The sequence below is a fragment of the Hydra vulgaris genome, chromosome 08 (assembly GCF_038396675.1).
Source record: "Hydra vulgaris chromosome 08, alternate assembly HydraT2T_AEP".
In the NCBI taxonomy this organism is placed as follows: Eukaryota; Metazoa; Cnidaria; class Hydrozoa; order Anthoathecata; family Hydridae; genus Hydra; species Hydra vulgaris.
Window position 1 is genome coordinate 26,772,398 of NC_088927.1, and position 15,368 is coordinate 26,787,765.

A 15,368-nucleotide genomic window follows, 5' to 3' on the forward strand; every position below is an offset into this window, starting at 1 on the left:
AAGCCAATAAGACTGCTGTTACTAGTAAACTGTATCAATGGAACCAAGTAAAGAGAAAGGCTGAAGCATAATCATTGCAAAATATATCCTTTAATAGACCAAAATGTAATGATTTACCATGTGAAATAAGATCAGCTAAAAGTACTGTAAAAATTATTCCATCAATGCAGTAGAATCCGTAAACAAATTGGGTCTAGATAAAGTTTAAGAACAACCAAAGGTTATGCCTAAAGCAGCGTATTTTAATTACGTATTGTCTAAGAAAAATACTGACGGTATATTGATATCTGATGAGACAGAAGAAAATCTATGTCCAGAACCTTTAACAAGTCTGTTTGATTGATTGAAGCAATTAATTTAGATGATTCTGTTTTAATAGAAATGTTTTTTAAAATACAAAAAATACAAATTAACTTGCAACTCAAGTTCATTTGATTTTTTTATCTGAAATTACTAAACTGTAGAGTTTATCCAGTACATTGAAAATTCACAGAACAGGGAGAATTACAGCCTCTAGTTTTTATAAAGTTATGCATTTCAAATATAACAACTCAAGTAAGTCATTGCTTAATAAGCTAATGTGTTATACGAAAGCACATAACACACCTTCCTTAACTCATGATAAAAATTTCCCTATTGATTCATTTGAAAACATGAAGAAAAATCATTAATATTATGCACAAGTGCAGGGTTAACTATATGTTCTAAATAAAGAATATTGTGATTTTTTTGTTTGGGCTTCAAATCATTATTTATTAGTTCGAGTTACAAGAGACTTAAAGTTTATTGATAAAATGATGCCTTTGCTCCGGAATTTATTCATTGAGTGTTTACCTCCTGAAGTTGTTACATACAAAAATGATTTATGTTTAGACAATAAACAAAAGTATTACTGTATTTATAAAAGACCATGTTTTTAACCAATGATAGCATGTAATAAACCAGGTTGTAAATTTGAGTGGTTTCATTATTCTTGTGTGAAAATTACACAAGCTCCAGTTGGTTCCTGGATATGCAACAGTTGCTTGAAATAAAATTATGTTTAATAGGGTTCTTCTGTCTGCACGATTATTTTGCAATGTATTTCGGCTTATAAAAAACGTTTATTTTCATAGCCACATATTGTTAAAAATATGATTTGGTATTTAATTTTGCCTTTGAAATGATTTTTTTAAAGATTTAGACATTTATTTATCAATTCTTTTATGAAGCTTCAAATATTTTCCTTTTTTCCATTAAACTTTGTTTTTTGTTTTAAAACTTTTTTTTTGAAAGACCTTAAAGGCTTGGTTTAAGGATATTTTGGTATATGAGTTAAAGTTACTTATGATATTTTTTGCTAGTTCTCATAAAAAAGTTTTGTAAAATATTTCCTTTTTCAAAATAACGTTAACAAAATCAAAGTAATTTTTTTTTATATTGATTGTGTCTTCAATTAGAGATGTGTCTTTTTTGTGCTAATCTTGTTATTTTTAAAAAAATTTTAGAAGATTTCTTTTTTGTGTGTGTGTGGCTAAATGTCAGATTTTGCGTAGTTGCAATTCTTTATTTGACCAGTAAAAGTGTACTAAAGATAACAAAATACACAAAGCTCTGTTAACAAATAATTATTGACTTTGTTTTATCAAAATCTTACTTAATTGCCCTCATTTATTTTTTATTTTAAGTTGCTCGGACTAAAATACAATTTTATCTTTATGCGGCAATAACATTAGTTTCTGCAAGTTCTGATATACTCTTGTTTTATAATAAGATGTTATAATTACATAACAAGGTTTGAAAACTACCCTTTTATTCCTGATAGATTTACGCTTACACCAAATACATTCAATAGCCTACTGTAAACTTGCTTAATTTCTTATTGAATATGTTTTGCTGGGAAAAAAAATCGCTTCTGTTTAACATGGTAAAATACAAAGATTTTGACCACATCTTCAGAAGTTTAATACGAAGTCCAGCAAAAAATTAACCCATAACAATTCGTTTTGACTGCCAAGAATTTGCGCATGCATATATATATATATATATATATATAAACTATTTTTAGTCATAATAGTTTAAAATATGTACGATGCATTTTAATGTAAATATTTTATTAATAAGATATTTTGTTTATTGTTAATTCGATAACGTAAAGTTTTAATGACGTTTGTTTAATTTATGAAAATAAATTATGATAACGAATATGTTATAGGTAACTGATAAATAAAAAAAACAACTCTTTATTGTTTAAAAACATTATTAAAAAGAGTTCACAAATTAAATAAGCAAAAAATTATTACCACTTAATAAAATAACCAAAAACCAACTGTAAAATCATAAGAAAATAAACAAACATTATTTTACGCTTCATGAAAAAAAATATTTTTTTCAAATTAAAATTTTGTTCATATTTGAAAAAATAATAAAAATTGTTTTTTAAATAAGAAGTTAGATTTTATTTGTAACTTTTATTATAGTGAGAAAAAAACATTTTTTGTATGATTTTTAACGCGTTAATAAAATAACTTTACATAAAATGCGATACTTGAAAAGACGATAGTGATGCAATATAACTTCTAACGATGCAAGATACAATTATTGCTGAGTTGAGTTACTTAGAAATGCGTTACGCATTTTCGTTACGCAGCAAAATCTTGTAATAAGGCCTGTATATATATGTATATATATATATATATATATATATATATATATATATATATATATATATATATATATATATATATATATATATATATATATATATATATATATATATATATATATATATATATATATATATATATATATATATTATATATGTGTATATATAATCAATCAATCAATCAATCATATATATTCTGAAAATAAATTTTTACGGCTATTTACAAATAGTATTGAAATACTAATCTCAAGTAAAAAATTACAAAGATTTAGTAAGTATATTAATATAATCATAGTTGTTATAATATAATAATCAAAATATATTGCAAATATTATAACCAAATAAATAAATACAATATAAACAGTAAAACACTGAGAAAATCAAAGCAAAACAAAAGTTACAACAAACATTATAAACAAAACAAAAAATTAGCTTTGGCAAAAAACAAAACAAAAAAAAACAAACTTAAGATTAAAAATAATAATAATACACGGTAGAATAAAACATGTGTAATAAATAGCTAAAATGAAAATAAAAACAAATAATAACTGTATAAAAAAAATTATATATCATTAAAAATAAATAATAACTAAAAAAATATATAAATGACTAACAAAAAATAATAAGTAAAACTATATACGCTAAAAAACTGAAGAAAAATAAATAAAAAATAAAATAAATACTTCTACGAAATATATGAAAGAAAACTAAAGAAATATATGAAAGAAAACTAAAGAAATATATGAAAGAAAACTAAAGAAATATATGAAAAAATAATAAAAATGTTGATTTGCCGATCGTTGTTCCAAATAATATATGTGTATATATAATATTAAAATATATTTTTATATTATATATACACATATATAATATTTTAATATTAAAATATTATATATGTGTATATATAATATTAAAATATTTTAAATGAGAAAATACAACTTTATAATGGAACTTGAAGTTTCATGCCATTCAGCAATCATCAGCCATATTATTCAAATATAAAATAAAAACCGTTATAAAAAATACAAATTTAGCGTTGCAACGGCATCTGACGTCAACTGTACGTGATCCGATATTTACTAATCGCCGGTATCAAAGTTAGAAAGTAAAAATTTTTTCCTATGTCTACAAGCAGAAACCAATTCACTTTTTTTATTAAGTAGTAAACCACTATCAAAATTCATAATAAAATATTTTTCACTGATGCAAAGGTTACACCATTTTGTAGATGGATTATAAGATTGGCATCTTTTAATTATGTTCCACTTAATTACAGGCATGTTACCAGCGTCTTTGTGTTTCCAGAACTCTTTGGAAAGTTCTGTATCATTTCTATATCTGGTTGCATTAAATGATTTAAGGTAGTTTGCAAATCTGAGCTTGAAAGCGTTTTCACTGATACCGATGTAATATTTTTCTGTAAGACTGGGACTAGGTGATGATAAAGTGGCTTTATATACAACGTTTTTTGATAGACATTCGTTATTTAACGGGCATGCAGTTTTCTTAATGCAGTTGCAATTTATATCATTAGTGGTGAGTTTGTTGCGCAAAATTTGTTGGTTGTGTGAATTAATAATAGATCGAATATTTGGCATGCAGCTGTAACTAACTTTTATTGTGTTTCTGTTGAAAATTTTGTGGAGCTTATGATGTAATAGTAAATGTAAGTCAATTAAGTTTAAGAAAAGGTGTCCAATTTTTGTTACCACATTTTTACTGAAAGGGGGATTAAACCATATTATATTTCTTTTTCGTTTATTAGTATTAGAAGGATTTAGATTTGAATAATATTGGAGATTGGTGGGAAATCCAGACTTTTCTAATGCGTCTTTATAAATAGGAGCAGACTTTTGGAAAACTTTTTCGTTTGAAGAATTGGAAAATAATCTATGTTCAATTGAGGTTGGTAATTGTTTTAAAATGCTTGGTGGATGGTTGGAACTAGCATGGATATAATTTAGCGCACTATCAGGTTTATGGTAAGGTTGAAAAGTGCAGTTATTAAGATCAAATGTAACATCAAGGTAGTTAACAAGTTTCATATTAGATTGAATGGAAATACAGAGGTTGTATTGTTTAAATATTTGAGTAAAATGCTTTTTAATTTTTTTCATTTTTGGACCGCTTGCGTTTTTAAACACGGCTAGGCCATTGTCTCTATATAATCCAAAATCAGATTTTTTATAAAATTGTGAAATCCGGAAGAGAAGAAAAATACCAACTAACTCACACACTTCCGCTCCATCAAATGCACCCATGGTAACATCAAACAAACCACTTGATTTCTTAATCCAAACTTGATCATTGGTAAATAATAAAGACTTACGCGCGTGGAGACTTAAAGATTTATGATCAGCATCAATGGAAACGTATTGTTCTGCAAAGTTTATGGAGTCGATAAGTAGCTTTTCATTTATAGAAGGGTAAAAGTCAACGATGTCGAAAATAAGGAATTTATAAAAATTTTTGTCATTGATGTTTTTGAACCAATTTATTAAATTTTATGTACTATTCCACTGATTTAATTGCAAAATATTTCTTAGGTTGGTGATAATATCTGATAAAATATGCTTACTTATTCTACCAACTTCATTCTTAGCTGGGTTAATTAGACGAACAGTAGGATTATTTAAAAATTAGGTTTATGGTCTTTTAATGTTATGAAGCAATTTGAAGAACTGTTTATATTGATTTTTGAGCAGTTCTTATTTGAGTAAAATGCTCCTTAAAAATTTAAGAAGCATTTTACTCAAATATTTAAACAATACAACCTCTGTATTTCCATTCAATCTAATATGAAATTTGTTAACTACCTTGGTGTTACATTTGATCTTAATAACTGCACTTTTCAACCTTACCATAAACCTGATAGTACGCTAAATTATATCCATGCTAGTTCCAACCATCCACCAAGCATTTTAAAACAATTACCAACCTCAATTGAACATAGATTATTTTCCAATTCTTCAAACGAAAAAGTTTTCCAAAAGTCTGCTCCTATTTATAAAGACGCATTAGAAAAGTCTGGATTTCCCACCAATCTCCAATATTATTCAAATCTAAATCCTTCTAATACTAATAAACGAAAAAGAAATATAATATGGTTTAATCCCCCTTTCAGTAAAAATGTGGTAACAAAAATTGGACACCTTTTCTTAAACTTAATTGACTTACATTTACTATTATATCATAAGCTCCACAAAATTTTCAACAGAAACACAATAAAAGTTAGTTACAGCTGCATGCCAAATATTCGATCTATTATTAATTCACACAACCAACAAATTTTGCGCAACAAACTCACCACTAATGATATAAATTGCAACTGCATTAAGAAAACTGCATGCCCGTTAAATAACGAATGTCTATCAAAAAACGTTGTATATAAAGCCACTTTATCATCACCTAGTCCCAGTCTTACAGAAAAATATTACATCGGTATCAGTGAAAACGCTTTCAAGCTCAGATTTGCAAACTACCTTAAATCATTTAATGCAACCAGATATAGAAATGATACAGAACTTTCCGAAGAGTTCTGGAAACACAAAGACGCTGGTAACATGCCTGTAATTAAGTGGAACATAATTAAAAGATGCCAATCTTATAATCCATCTACAAAATGGTGTAACCTTTGCATCAGTGAAAAATATTTTATTATGAATTTTGATAGTGGTTTACTACTTAATAAAAAAAGTGAATTGGTTTCTGCTTGTAGACATAAGAAAAAATTTTTACTTTCTAACTTTGATACCGGCGATTAGTAAATATCGGATCACGTACAGTTGACGTCAGATGCCGTTGCAACGCTAAATTTGTATTTTTTATAACGGTTTTTATTTTATATTTGAATAATATGGCTGATGATTGCTGAATGGCATGAAACTTCAAGTTCCATTATAAAGTTGTATTTTCTCATTTAAAATATTTTAATAATATATATATAAATATATATATATATATACGAAATAATATATATATATATATATATATATATATATATATATATATATATATATATATATATATATATATATATATATATATATATATAAAATATATATATATATATATATATATATATATATATATATATATATATATATACATATATATATGTATATATATATATATATATATATATATATATACATATGTGCAAACATATGCATATATATAACCATATATGTATAATTTTATTCTATTGCAAATAAATAATTACAAACTATGGTTAAAAACTATTTTATTTGCACTAGTTTATAAATATAAATAAATGCATAAACACAATTAGCACAATTAAATGCAGCTCTTGTAAATGTTAATATTTATCTTACCAACATTTCCACTAAATATAATCAGATCTTTAATAGTAGCAGGTTGCGTTTTATACCAAGGATCTGCATTATACACTTTAACATTTTTAAACGAACGTGGGTATGAGTTTTGGATGTCAATCTTTAACTTCCCATCTATATAAACTTTAAAGAAGTATATACTGTTAATTCGATGTTGAGATATTCTAATGGTGGACCATTGGTTCAAGGGTAGAGCTTCAGGTATGATACATTCTTTACTAGTATCCCAACCGATTTCAGACCAAACAGAGAGCTTTCCTGTGTCATACAAATATACACTAGGAGTTTTAAACCCAACTCTACCATTGTCTCCTCCAGTAGTCAAATGAATTATGTTGTTGTATCCTGCTGGAAGCAAAGTGGGTTTTATTTTGAATGAAACTAAATATGTTTTTCCGAGGAATGGTAATGTTGCAATAAGATTATCTTGTTTTAATATTTCTTCATTAACCACTATAACAAAATCTACAAGAAATGTGAAATACCTCATTTAAATATTATTTAGTACTATTACAAAGTCATTCACATATCATTATGCAACATTATATACTACCATTGGAAACTAAACTTTATATCAGAAAAAAATGAAGTTCAAACCTTTTGGGAGAATCAGAGTATTTGACACGATATCATTATCTAAACATAACTAACAATATTAGTGATTTGTCATGTTAACAAAGCTTATAAACTTTAAAGGACATTTTAGAATAACTTTAAATACTTCAAGAAATATTTGAGTGATAAGGAATATTTTTTCTTCAGGCATAATGATTTAAGTTCATAAATACAGTTATATCTTTTATAGTGTTTAAAAACTTATTAAACAGAAGGAGTTCAAATTCAACTGGCTTTTGATAACTCTCGAAAAGTTTTTTTGTTGGTTAGTTATTTAGGTGTTTTAAAAAATCATAATGATTTCATCACAGAACAATGCAGAATAGCAAGTAGCCAGTAAGTTTTTGCCTGCTTCATTACCAATTATGTATATATGGTTATCGATTGTAACCATCATTATTATTTCTTTTGCCCTTTTTATTATAGCTATTGTTGAAATTCATAATAAAAATTGCTGAAATTATGGAACAGCTGCAATAGTAAATATTTTTGAAGTAAAATGCTTAAAAGAAGATGAAGCCATCACTGCATCTGCTTTAAGATCACAAAAGTAGTAACTTTTAAACATAATTCTTTTAAAAAATTCGAAAGTATAAAACGCATATTTTGTTAGGTGTTATATTAATGATATAAATGATGATGAACAAAGAATACAAGATAATAAAATCAAGTCATTTACAAATATATGCAAAAAAAAAAAAAAGAAAAGGCAAAATAAAGCATTGCTTTTACTAGATAAACAAAAAAATTTATTAACATGAAAAGAGGCATTTAAAAATTAGTTGTCTTATTTTAATTACTTCTAAAGCCAAATTAAACACTAAAATAAGTTGTATGTATCTCATCATTTAGTTAAACAATATTTTTGTGTAATTTCAAACTAAAGCAAGGTCTGAAAACTTATTGTTTACAATATTGATTATATTGCTGACTAATAATATAAAAGTTTTTTATATTTAAAGAAAATAGTTTTTAATGGTTGGTCATCGGTTGAAATTATCCTGATTTAGAAATTTAGTTTTCGGGTAGAAACATTGCAATCTGTTTTCTCAAAATACGCCCAGAATATTATAGCATTATAATTGGCGATGACCGAATATGTTTTAGTATTATTCAAATTATTAAACCATTAATGTTGATTTTGTGTATTCATTTAAGATGAAATTCGTTTTAAATCATTATAAAATAAATATAAAAATATTATAAAATAACATTATATTGGAGAGCAGGTTAGTGAAACTTATTTTTTCACAGTTAGTGAATGTTAAAATATAACAGTTACCATCAATTTATCTACTTCTGAAAATAAAACTTTTCTTATGATTATTTCAAAAAATAACAACATAACAATTAAAAACATTTGCTAATGACTTTGACAGTCACCAGACATTTACTGCAATATTGTTAGCCAATCACAAACGACCATAATATGAATAAGTGGAAGTTAATGTGTACACTATATAACTTGAAAAAAAACTATATAAAACTTGAAATAAAAACATATCAATATTTGTATTTTAGAAGAAATAGTGTCACAAAAATATCGATTCAAGCTAAAGCAACTGTAAAAAATGAGACAAAAATATAAAAAAAAAGTAACTGATATAGCAAATATGGAACTAATATAGTAAGAAATGCAAATATAGAAGTTTCAAAGAAATTTACAAGAAGATTTTGGTAATTCTATAGTACCATGAAAACAGTCATACCAGTTACGCTTACAAAACTCCAATTAAAAAAGGTTGCAGTTTTTGACTAAACATCAAAAATGTAATGTCCCACAAATGATAAAACTTTTTAAAAACTTTTTCAAGTTAAATTATCTAATGTCTTTAAAGTAATTGGCTCAGTAGTTTGAAAACCTAAATAAAAAAAAGCATTATTATTTTAATTTTTAACCCCTTCTTTAATTACTGCCACAAACTATGTTTCTCAACCTGCTTAATCGATCACCAAATTTTAACTACAGATTTTTTAAAAAGCAAAAGAAAACTTTTTTTGAAAAGTATCCTAAATATAAGGAAAGAATACATAGGCTTATGCTCATATTTTCATAAATTCAAAAAGTAATTAAATCTGAAAAAATTTTGATCGCCAATTAGAGAATTTTCTGTCAATTAAAAATGATATAAAATAAAGATATTGAGGTTAATATGTCTTGTAAATATAAGTTTATGAAACTGAGTTGAATTTGTATATGATCAAAAAAATAAAGTATTAACAGAAGTTGGAAGTAACTATATCTATGATAAATTTCAAAAAAGTAGTTAATATAAGAATAACCTAAAGGGGGCTAACAACCTGAAATCATCAAGAGCTATTATTATATTAAGTCACCAGACAACACCCAATAAATTAAAAGGTAAATAAAAAACAGATCTCAAAAGGAAGATTATTTATTCATTTTTTTGTTTACAAGTAAACAGTTTTGATAAAAATCAAATAAAAAATTATGGTGCAGTACCAAACTAAGCAATGTTACTTTGATTACTGATATAATTCAACAATTTTAAATCAGGGTAATGATCTGAGAAAAAGATTGCTGAATATACAAACTTATTTTAGATAAATCATTAAAGAAAATTTAAAAAACATAAACCTAGAAATTTACTATTCTTAAGTTATAAAACTTTGCCGATTCCATCTGCTAAATTCTACTAAAAACATTTATTCAAAATTTTTTCTCAGCTAACAGTATCAAAAAGTTATTTAAAAAACAATATTCTAAATATTGCATATGCCTGAGGTGATGATCTCATTAGGAAATGGTCCTTAAACAGATACGCTTTATTTTTACAGCAAATTCTGGCTAGATGCCAACAAACATAACTGGAAAAATAATATTTAAGTTTAACTGTAACTAACGTTAAAATTATTTATCAAACAATGTAACAGTTTCAGATTCTCAATAAATACCTGCTCTTCTGTTTATTATTGCAAAATTTTTTATAAAACCATCTTGAGTTTGATATGATTGATCTGAAGCATAAACATGAACATTTTCATAGGACTCTGGTTGATTATTTTCTACTTTAAAAACTATTTCACCATTCAATCTTACTGTATACAGATACGCAATATGTTCTAATTGCTGACTAATTTCAACGTGCGACCACATGTTAGAAGGAATAGGAGCTGTTTTGAAAGAGCTGTTCAGATTTCCACTTTGAGGAACAGTAATAGAAAGACTGCCATCACCACTGTTATGAAACCACACTCCTGGAACTCTATCATCATATGCATTGGCATCAGAACCAATGTTGAAATGAATAACATTGTGCCAACCTTCAGAATATGAGTTTGGTTTCACATCAAAATAAATTTTATAAGTTTTATCCAATATTGGAACAACTGCCACCAGTTTGTTTTGAACCAAAGGTGTTTCTCTATCTTCTATTAGTTGATCTAAAATTTTAAAATGATTATTTTTCCGAAAGTCCAAGTTAAAGAATTAAAAGAATTTTGTGCTAAATTTATTATTGTTCATAATGCGTAAACTAAAATTGATGATAAGAAAACATAAAAACAAAAACAAAAAATAATTAGCTAAAATAAAGTTCTCTATCTAAATTAGGTTTCGAAACATATGGGGTTTTTACTTTATTAGAAAAAAATATATATCTAAGATTTTAAATGTTATTCCAACACTCTTAAATGTTAACTTGTTTAAATGTTAATCCCATACCATTGAGTATAATAATGAATTTATAACATCAACAAACAACTTTTTTAATTATATTAGTATATGATCTCTTTCAAAAGTATATATTACCTTCAAACACTTATAAAAGCATGACCTTAAACAAGACTGCTAAAGCATTTCTTAAAAATTTTCTTAATTCCGTGTCCCTTACACACAACAAATCTATTCAATTTTTCATTTCCTTATTCTATTAGAACTCCTTTCTTACAATAACAGCATAGCTAAAATTGCATAACATTTGTCATATGATTACCCAATGAACCTTAGATACCAATCAGTCTTTTAACACACATATCTCACTAAAAATATCTACTAATAGAAGATTATTATTTTTTATATTTATAATTATTTTTGACATTTTTCAAACACATTTATATATTTTTATAAATATTTTGATTCATTTATATAGATATTTATCATATTTTTAATATTTATTTATTTTATATTTACTGATAAGCGATTATTATTATATTTACTCCATACACAAATACTTGTGGTGACTTCGGAACTACTTCTTGCAATTGGAAAGAACCAGATAGTAAGCAATTTTTAATGATTTTTCATCTCGTAAAACCTCTTAAACTAGTTTTTTATTGGCTTCATATTTTGTTTAAATGGAATAAATGATCTTTACATGATATGTTTATGTTGACTTAAAAGTAAGTTAACTAACTTTATAAAAATGGTTAAAAACATGTTAATATTGTATTTAAAAAAAAATAATAACATGCGATCAGTATTATTTTTTGATTTCCAATGAATCAATATTTGGTAGCAGAGAGTAGTTTCTTTGCCACCAAACATTGGTAAAAAGAAGAAATCAAAAATCTAGGTTCCAAATTAATGATTATTTATAAGTTCGAAACTAAGTGGCAGCATTTTGGAAGATATGTTCACTTTAGTGTGTTATTTTTTAAACAAGAGATGTTAAAAATACATATCCTGAAATAATTAGATTATAAAAATCTTATTTGATGCAAATAATTATATTTCTATTTATAATAAATAAGTTGAGTAAATAAATAAAATAAATCATTTCAGTCAACGTAATTTATATAAACAACGTAATTTAATTTTGTTTGATTTAGTATAATAATATTGTTTACTTGCTTAATAAAGTTTTATTTTAGATTTTTGCATTAATGAGTGTGAAAGAACAGCCAAAAGATAAATAGGAATTTAATGTATTGATAATGATAATATATACAGTAAATAGTTTAAGAAAAAAAAAAAAAACGAAAAAATTAATGAAGATAATCTGTCCGTAAATAAATAAACAAATAAATTCAAAGAGAAGTAATAGCACCCAAAGTGTATTGTGGATTCAAAATAACTGAGTTTAACCCTTGTGAAGCAAATGCTCAAGCAATGCTTCATCAACAAACTGAGGTTTTAAACTAAAGGGCTCATGAGAATGATGTATTTTGAGATAACTTAAAATGCAACAAGTTTTTCCAAAAAAATTTCTAAGCTTGATGACGCTTTTAAAACTCATAACTCAGTTTTGATCTTTTTTTTATTGTTAAGCAGATATTGACTCAAAGATAGGAAAGATAATTCTAATTTGTCGGCATTTATTCCTATAAACTGTTACATAAAGCACTAGGTAAAATCATTGACTTTCTTTATTTTTTAAATCTACACAATGTAGCAGCAAAAAAGATTTTAAGGCCTAGAAAAATCCGTTTGATGATTTAAATCTTGACAATTCTTATGATTAAAGCTTTGATGATGATATTATAAATCTCACTAAATATGTAAAGTTATTCAAAATGGTAATCGAAGAACTAGTTAACATGCATCTAAAAAGACTTTTAGAGTGTCAAAAAAATCATTTCCCAAGTGAGATGTCTTTTGCCTGTATTATTATTTATTGCGAACTGTCTTCGAAAAGCCAAACTTGTTATGTAAATAGCTTGCAATATTAGGGGTGTATAAGGGTTAGGTGTATATTGTTTTGTTTCTAGGATATTTTTACAGATTTTAATAACAAGTAATAGTTTTTGGTCTTCAATAAATTAATGGCCGATAAAGTGCTGAGAATATTATATTAGTTTTTAAACAAATCATAATTCAGTATGATTTAGATATATTCATTATTATATGATGATTATATGAGTGATGGTGGTAAAGCTTTTCTCAGAGCCTATTCTCAAATGATAAACTCTGACTTTGAAAATGGTAATTGGATTAAAGAGGATATTTGCAAAAACTTGTTTGAGAATGGCAAAAGCTATGAGAATGACCAGGAACAGAAAGATTAACCAGAAAACTAAATTGATTGTGAATCCAAGGAAGTACTTATTTTAAAACTAAATTGATTTTAGAATAAAATTAAATTGAGAAAGACATCTAACAAGGCTGATGATTTTATGATTTATGGGATCATAGAATCATAAATCAATTAGAGTTTAAATACGTCAGCAGAAAACTTCTCAATTTGCATCTAAAAACCAGAAGTTTAATACTTTTTTATTTAATAATATGCAGTCATTGAAAAAAAACTAATTATTGCTTTGTTTATTTGCTAAACAGTTTCATCAGATCAGGGATGCGGAGTCCCAAAAAGACTTCGTCTTTATATCTCTTTTTTTTCCAAGTCTGTAGTGTCCAGAAGCTCTAAATATGTTTGTTGACTTATGATCTGCTATAAAAAAAAAATTCATGAAATTTAATGACTTGAAACTTATTGTTTTTAAGCCCGGAGTCCTGGAGTCCCGGAGTCCTTGCCGCCATTATACCTACGGACTCCGGGTTCAAAAAATGATTGTTCCTCTAACCTAAAAGTCTTAATTTTTTTCCTATCAATAGTCCATAAACTTATGTATATTTTTAGAGCACCTGGATATCAAAAACTAGGATGAAGTAATCTTTTGTGACTTTCAAATCCGGAGTCCTTTTTGGGACTCTGCATCCCTGCATCAGATAAATAAAATTACCTGAATATTTTAACATAACAAAAAAAAAAAAAAAAAAAAAAAAAAAATTGAAACGAAAATTTATCTTGTTGGCCATCAAGCTTTTCAATACTGGTTTGTCAATAATCAAGAAAACTGTTTTAAAGCAGTAAAATGTTCAGTTACTCAAGCATAAATAAATTTTATTTATCAACCTGATGGGCATAGGACGTCCATTGCACAGTGGGTCAGAAGGCGGCAAAACCATACAAAAAAATTTTTAAATTTTGAAATTTTGAAAAAGGCAAATTTTGCTCAATATATTAATAAGCCAGAAATTATATTTTATTAAAAAATAATTTTCCAATAAAACGCCATATTTGTTGTTTAAATATTTCCGTAAATACTTTTTATCAATAACAAAAAAGTGTGAAAAAACAAAAAAGTGTGAAAATTTTATCTTTTTACATCTTTTGAAAACTTTGATTTCTTATTTTAAAGAAGTTTAAGTTTATTTTTTAACTTATAAATGACTTATATAGTATTATGATAATATTTAAATCACATAAAAAAAAATATTTTTTGTATTTTATATAAATATTTTCAACAATGCAAACATCAATAATTTTGAGTTATAAGTTTTTATTATTTTCAAAAATATTATTTAAAACCATCGGATCAACCTGTATCAACCGCTTAAAATGATATATAATTGAATACCAATATGACATTGATCTTGTGGTATAAAAATTGGCTGCCTATCGCTGCCTAAACGAATACACTTTTAAATTCAATTAACTACGTCCACGTTTCTTGTTAATGCGCTTTTGATCGATAACAAAAAATTTAAGAAATCGCATTGAAACCATTATTCCTAATTTTTTATGCTACCGTTTTAAAGTAATAAAAACTCAGAGACTGTGATAAAATATGAATTATATACTTCTACGTAGTACAAGTTTGGGACATAATATTTATTATTTATTTTATAATTTCCAAAACAATCAAATTATATGTAATCGATAAAAAACACGATAACAACCAATGAGAAATAAAGGAAAGGAACTGAGTTTCATAGTTACTGCTCGTAAAAAAATTACTTTATTAAAAACATTTTAAATTACTTTCTTTCAAATTAAAAGTATTTTATTGAA